The sequence below is a fragment of the Callospermophilus lateralis genome, unplaced genomic scaffold (genome assembly GCF_048772815.1).
Source record: "Callospermophilus lateralis isolate mCalLat2 unplaced genomic scaffold, mCalLat2.hap1 Scaffold_63, whole genome shotgun sequence".
Taxonomy (NCBI): domain Eukaryota; kingdom Metazoa; phylum Chordata; class Mammalia; order Rodentia; family Sciuridae; genus Callospermophilus; species Callospermophilus lateralis.
In genome coordinates this window covers 8,956,201-8,964,225 of record NW_027514713.1, presented here as the reverse complement: position 1 = coordinate 8,964,225, position 8,025 = coordinate 8,956,201, and the positions used below count along the sequence as shown (strand labels likewise).

At 39.4% G+C, this 8,025-nt stretch overlaps 1 pseudogene; it reads left to right on the top strand.

The window, feature by feature from the left end:
* The first annotated feature begins 204 nt into the window (after nucleotides 1-204).
* On the top strand, nucleotides 205-6,308 carry LOC143389705 (small ribosomal subunit protein uS8 pseudogene; annotated as a pseudogene).
* The last annotated feature ends 1,717 nt before the right edge of the window (nucleotides 6,309-8,025 follow it).

The window sequence follows — 8,025 nt, the reverse complement described above, 5'->3', positions numbered from 1 at the left end:
CTCTAAAATAATAAGACTCTTACCTGTAGCTTTCTATGAATTTGTTCTTAGCCCTTAAAAATAAATTAAGTGGATGGTAGACCCACTCATGAGTCAGAATGGGCTTTAAAAGCACAAAGTCTCCAAAATATCAGTGAGTCAAAAGCACAACAACGTAAATCTTCTAATGCTAGGAAGTCAGTTCATTCTCGTCCTCTGGGAACAATGATTGGCAGAGACTTCCTCTCAACATATGTGTCCACGAGGATCAGCCCAACAGTGGAAAGCCAAGGTATGGTTACTCTAACGTGCCTCAAGGTTTCTAGCAAGAAGAGATGCATATCAATGTTATTTGTGTTTTTCAAAACAAGTTATAGGGTCAAGCTTGAGTTCAAAGGGTGGGAACATATGATCCTACAGGAACCAGAAGGACAAAAGACTAAAATATTTGGTCAATAGAACTTAGGACTTCCACACTTGCCTTCTAGAACATTCCTTCCACCCAGAAGGAAGAACATGCTCACTCTTGACTTCCACATTCACATTGTACTTAGCACTTTCTTCCACCAAGCCAACCTAATGTAGCCTAAATTATCTCCAGCACTTACTCTCACCTAGTGTTAACTGTTTGATAGCCTGTCGCCACCATCTACATGTAAATAAGAAAAGCAAGGACCAGATCTCTTTTCTTTTTCATTGTAGTCTGAAAATCTAGCTCAGTGCCTTTCACAAAACAGTCTGAACAAATATCTGTTGGAGGCATTTCTCGTAACTTTTCATGTGTCTGTGTTTTTATCTGCCCAAAGAGACTGGCAACGCCTCCGTATGCAGTACATAAAGACAGGAATTTACATCCCATGTATCTTCCAGTGACTCATCATGGAGATATTCACAGACTGGCAAGAACATAGTAAATAATTGTTGTAACCAAGCCAATTAGTTGTATCAGAGCTGTTCATCAGGGGCAGTGTGCAATATATCCCTATTAAGAAGGTACTTTCAGGGCTGATGTTATGGCTCAGTGGTAGAGCACTCGCCTAGTGCGTGCAAGGCCCTAGGTTCAATCCTCAGCACCACATAAAAATAAATAAATAAAACAAAGGTATTGTGTCCAACTACAGTTAAAAAATATTTTTAAAAAATTAAAAAAAGAAGGTACTTTCAGAGTCAGCACCATCTTCTGAACTCAAGTCCATAAGAGATACACAGTGCCATCCCTGGCTTCCTGTAAAAGTACATGACAGTTTGGGGTTTTTTTTGGGGGGAGAGGGGAAAACCAACAGATGACTGCATAGGCCTTCTTGAACTGTTGGTGGTCAATCTGTGTCTGGAAGTGAAACTCCCCTTTCCACAGGATTTCAACATAGCAGTAACCACAGGGCATGAATTTTGGCCACTGTTAGTGTCTCAGCTTACCTTGAATCTTAATGTGAAAATAATGTGTCCCACTCCCTTATGTTCCCTTTCCTCAGGTAGCCAAATCTTAAAATAATGCCGAGATTAAAATCCACTCCTTCTTAAGCAGGTCATCATCTGTGACGACATAACTGTCTCTATGACCTTCCCCGTGTTGGAGAGAGCTGCAAAATTGTTGAGGTTTTCACAGCAGAAAACATCCCTTGGTTACCAGGTGATTTGTGTTTCTACTGACAAGCTCAAATATAGATATTCAGATATTTTTCATGCTGTAATAACGCTGGACTTATAACCTTCTTCCTCAGAAAAATGCAGTTTCAGTTGACTGAGGACTTCCTTAATCTTCTAAATCACACAGGCAACATAGGAAGCCAATGTGGCATAGAAGAAAGAGCTCCAGAGGCCTTCTTTAATTTCATGGTATATCTTGGGCAAGTTACTTAACATGAATTTCAGTTTCCTCATCAAAAAAAAAATAATAGAGGAAAATAATGCTTACTTCCTAGGATTAACTGATACAGCATAGTAAGTGTTTATCTCTGTTTCTGACCTGCAGGAGATATTCAATAAATGTTTGTTCTTTTTTAATAGCTACATTAACTATTAAACAAGGTGCCAATTTAAAGTCCTTTCAATAAAATCACACAGAAATCTCAGAATTGTTTTGAGATGATGAATACAAGAGCTCACAACAGGGCCAAACACATGGTTAACTCTATGGGTGAACCTTGGCCATCAGCCACTACACTGGGACATGCTACTGTGCTGCAATCTAATTCATACACCTTCCCCCATGCTTTCATCTCATACATATAGCTTTCCTAAAATGTATCATGTTCTAGCTACCCTGGAGATGTAGTTCAGGGGTAGAGTATTTGCCAAACATACATGAGGCCCTGGGCTTAATCTCCAGCACCACAAAAAAATTAATAAAATATCACTCTCTCTTACATTGTGATTGGGAATGTGCATTGGGACAACTTGTTTATATGGATAGCAATATAGCAATGTCCATGAAAATTTTAAATGCAAAAATTATTTGAGCCAATAATTCTCCTAGGAATTTATTCTATAGATATCCTACCACATATGAAATGTGATATAAGTAGAAAATCATTCATCAGAACATTGCTTGAAACAACAAAATACTCTTCTCCATTAGTAGGAAAGTAAACAATGATATGGCCATACAGGACTTCTGTAAATGCGTCAATCATAAATACAGACCTGGAACAATCCCCATTATGTCATTAAAAAAATAAAAAGAGTACAGAGAGGGGCTGGGGATGTGGCTCAAGCCATAATGTGCTCACCTGGCATGCGCGGGGTGCTGGGTTTGATCCTCAGCACCACATAAAAATAAAAAAAAATAAAGATGCTGTGTCCATCGAAAACTGAAAAATAAATATTAAAAAATTCTCTCTCTCTTCTCTCTCTCTCTTTTAAAAAAAAGAATACAGAGAAATCTCTATAATATACTACTATTTAGAATAAAAATAATATGCACATGTATACTCATGGAAACATAGGACATATCTAAAAGGACACACAGGGGACTGTGAATGGCAATCACCTCTGCAGAGTTAAACCAGGTGGCCCTGGGGAAAAGCATAGTGATAAATTATTTTTGACAGAATATATTTCAAAACACCTTTTGAGTTTGTCACTATATACATGTAGTATTTATAAAAATATATCATTAGCCAGATGTGGTGATATGTGACTATAGCCCCAGTCATTAGAAGACCAAGGCAGGAGGATGGGAAAGAAAATATATGACTATAATACTAAAAGCTCTCCCTAATCTGTTCATAAAGCAGTGATTAAGTCTAGGAGGAGAGTGATAGACAAAAGAAAGTCTACAACAATTTATTTATTTACAAAATTACAGCATTCATATTACTTATAATTTTTTACAAACATAGTATAAAAAGAGAAAAATAACTAAAGAAAAAAATTAAAGGACTGGAAGGGGAAATAAAACTAGTTCAACCATTGTCATTTCCACACAACATTCACTGCCCATCAATGAATAATTATTTATTGAATATTTATTAAGTCCTAATTTCTGTTGGAAGGCTGCAGTGAGAGAAAGAGAAGTCAAGGAGATAGAGGGCCCAGGCTCTACCCTCAGGAAACTCTCATCTGATTGGCTGGATGAGACTGACAGGTGAAATGGTGAGCAGCATCTAGCAGTAAAGAAGAATCATGAAGCAGGAGGCTGGCTGGGGAGAGGCGACTTTCTAAAGGAGGGCTTTGCAGGTCCTTTGCAACAGAGATAATGATGACTTTAGGAACAAGTTATGTCTCCGCCTTTCTCCATTTCCTCTTCTTTAAAATGGAAAACCTTCCTTGGCTCTCTTCTCACGAGGATGCTGTTAGGATTAATGAGGTAAAGTTTGTGCTTATGTAGCGTCTTTCTTCTGAGAACTCAGAGTGCTTTGCCAAGTATTCTTATTAATATTCATAGGATAGTTTATATATTTTTCACCTTTTACTTTGGAAGTTGCACATCTATACATAAACACTCCGATTCTTCTCACACTGTTCCTCAACATCATTTTCTCTTTTGCCTCAAAATAGTGCAGATCCAAACTTTAAAATCTTGGTGGTTTTATATAGCTCAAGGCTAATAACATCACACAGCTTGCCTGCAGGAGAACCCACCTGTACATTCTAAAATTTCCACAGTATCCATTGTATCCATATGCATGATACACCTGAGCACATGGTAAGATATCAAATATGCAGCAAGGGAGAGAAAACTATCTATATCCAAACCTGTTTTCTAAGAAGAGTGAATTGCATTAGCAATAAGGGGCTTGTGGGTGGGCTTGCAAGTTTGGAGATAGAGGCTGAGCCCCACCTGCCTCCACTGCCCCCAGGAGCCAATTCATTCTGCATAACAGGGTGATCTGGGGTTAGGGAAGGTAGGGAGTGTGAAAAGGCAGAGAAGGAGGGAGCACACAGGGTGGAAGAAAACTGGAGCCAGGAAGTTGCAAGAGGCCATAGAACTTAGGGTGTGATTCTTCCCTGCAATTTTCCTTCCCAGATTTGAAAAACTTCCACTTAAGCTTATAAAATGTTGGAGTTTGTGGATTTTTATAATAACTAAGCTGAGTTTTCACCCAGAGAGATGGGAGTGGTGAAACAGACAAGTGATGATCCTGGGAAATTACAGAAATCATGGAGAACTCTGGACTTTCTATGCCTTGGGACTGACTAGGATCCAAATAAATCAGACTGAATCTCTAAAGGAGAAAGGGCACCATCAACTTTAGAATATAGATATGTAATGTCTACTGATGCATGTTATTTATACATAACTTGCCAATATTAGGGTCTTTACGAAGTAAAATCTTATGTTTGAAACAGAAGGTCCAGTTCAGCTCTCCTCTTGGACCAAGAGGCAGAATGGAGAATAGACATCACCTCCCCTAAGCCATAGCCAAAACTGAAGCTTAGCTCTTCCACCTTCTAGTCAGGCTCTGGCTGAACTTAACAAAACCATGCTACCTTCCAAACATGGCTTTCTTTAGGCTTGCTTCTGCCCTGTTTGCACATTTGAGAACAGCACTGGCGGAAGCCTTCCACTTGAGAAGTAGTAGGAGGGCTGCCTACTCATATCACGCTACCTGTTTGGACCCACGCCAGTATCACCAAACAAAGCTTCTTGCAGCAACTGAGAAGAAGCCATTTGCATAACTTAAAGCTATGTTGGAATGTTGTGCTTCATGTCTGAGCAGCATAAGTCTTGAGCTTTAAATAGCCCAACCCTAACATATATTTAAGAGCAATGTTCTGAAGCCTGTGTTACATAAAGTGGAACACTTAGTGACACCACAGCAAGTGCAAGGTCCCCTTTCTTGAAAATTGACAGGAACCAACCTCAGCAAGACAGCTGGAAGGAAAACTTTCCTATGACCTGAAATTCAAAAGTGGTCATCCCTGTATAATTGGAAGAGTCCTACAATATTCTAGCAAGCCCAGATATTTCCTAACTTGGTCTGCCAGTGCCTTAGGAGCCCTCTGACAGAGCCACAATGAGGTCACTCTTCTGGATTAGACAATGAAAAAGGAGTCAATTCCTGGATGGATACTTAGGAATGGGGAAAAATGCCTAGGTACAAAGAGAGAGCCTTAACTGGTGAACAAAAGTGGTAGACAATTCTTTTTCTCCTTTTGGTCTTCTCCCACTTAACATATAGACCCATATAAATTTCCACTACTCTCTTTCATTTCCTAATAGTTGCTTCACATACTTAGAAAGAATGAAAAGTCAAATTGTGCTCCAGAATCATCTAGGGAATTTTAATAGAATATGCATGCCTAAGGTCTGCCCCAAACTTACTGAGTGACAATCTGGAAATGGGTAGAGGCTTGAACAGGTGTGTTCAATGCAACAGATAATGGCAGGTTGAAATAGGGTGTTGACAGAGGGGACAGAAAGAGATGGAGGGATGAATAAATATTAAAAAAGGAGGAATCAAACTCTTTCCACATCTTTCCATGCCTCCATAATAGTGTGAGTGAATGTCTTGGTTGATGTTCTCAAGAGCAACAACAATGCTGAGAAGACAAGCAAATGTCAATTCTTTATTAGGTTGTGCTCCAAAATCATCATCTGGTTTCTAACTGTGGGGATGAAGCATGGTTACATTGGCAAATTTGAAATCATTGATGATCACAGAGCTGGGAAAATTGTTGTGAACCTCACAGGCAGGTTGAACAAGTGTGGAGTGATCAGCCCCAGATTTGATGTACAGCTCAAAAACCTAGAAAAATGGCAGAATAATCTGCTCCCATCCCATCTGTTTGGTTTCATTATATTGACAATTTAAACTGGCATCATGGACTGTAAAGAAGCAAGACGAAAACACCCAGGAGGAAAAATCCTGGGATTCTTTTTCTAGGAATGTAAAACATACATGCAAATAAAATCCCTTAATGGGCAGGAGGGGCATGGTGATTGATTGGATATGAGAGATGAGAGAGAATAAAGAGTCAAGGATGATTTCCAGATTTGCCCTTGAGCAACTAGATTGATTGCAATTTTATTTACCAAAATAGGGATCCATATTCCTTCAAAGACTACTCTCCTCTGGAGAGATTGCACCTGAACTATCCCAAGCAGATGAGTATTACAGTTGGATTTCACGAGATCCTAAGGAGGTCTTCCCTCTAAACACTTCCAAGCCAGCTGTAAATTAAGAAGGTCTGAGAATTAACAGATCATGTAACCAGGAAGCCAGATAGATAGAAGACAAGTGTACTTGGATTGGAGGGAAATTGATTCTAAATCTTTGTCTTTGGAAACACAAATTGCCTTTTTGTTTCTGATCATAGAACTGGGGATCTACATGGACCAAGCGGAAGAAATCTCAAACCACAGCCAGGTGTTAGTGACTATTGGATGCTTTCACCTAGAAGTGCTACTCTGGGAGATGCAGCCAGATGATTTACCTCCATATCACATCATCTAACATGGAGGTGTCAATCAGATGTCCCCCAAGCCCTCTGATCTACAGAATAACTCTCCTTAGATTCTCTACATCCCCTCCACCTTGACACAGAGTATGGAAGTATGGCAGCATGGAGATCAAAACCATACCCATTAGTTCCATGGTTCTCTTTCATTGGGACTGGTGAAGAGATCAGGACTGACACAGAGGAACTGGAGAACTGCACCATTGGGGAACATGGTGGATCCCATCTTAGCCATGGAAAACCCAGAAGCACCTGGCTCCCCCTTCCAAAACCCCTTTTATAGAAAGTTTTTATAAATCTCATTTCAATAGTGGTTTGAATGTCTAAGGTCAGTAAAATAATTGTGTTCGGCATGGTAAAGCACCTAAAGCTATGGTTATTAACTATTAGAATGAAATTGTTAAGCAACAACATTCCTTTCTAGAGCTGCCATAACAAAATACTACAAACTTGGTGGCTTAAGATAACATAAATTTATTTTCTCACAGTTCTGGAGGCCAGCAGTCCAAAATCATAATGTGATTCCATGACTGGTATAGATTCTTTCTGGAGACTCTAAGGGAAAATCTGGCCCCAGTCCTCTCCTAACTCCTGGCAGTTACCACAATCTTTCACCTTCCTTGGTTTGTAGACAGGCCTCACAATCTCTGTCTGTGTCTTCTGATAGCATTCTTCTCTGTGCCTCTGGGTCCTTTCCTCTTCTTAAAAGGGTTTTAATAATTGGACTTTGGGCCCATCCAACATATCACCTTGATCCTGAACTAATTACATCCAATTTCCAAACAAGGACACATTTTGAGACTCAGGTGGACATGAATTTTGAGAGAATGCTGTTTAATTCACTATGGCAACATATCAAATTTTGATGTTATTGAATACATGGCTAAAATCAGCTTCATATGCAAGGAAAACATTTTTGCAAATGCATGTCATTCCTTCTCATACTAGGAAACAAAGAGGGAATTTGCCCATAGTATTTATCTCTGGAACTAGGACAACATGCCCCCACCCTTAAACCACTACCCTTTAGCCAGTTAGTGCTTTTTTATGAACTAGAAACTGAACTCTTCTCTTCCCATCCATCAGCACCTTTTTTTCTCCTGCTAAATTCCAACCTCAAAGAAACAAAACACTGCTGAGATT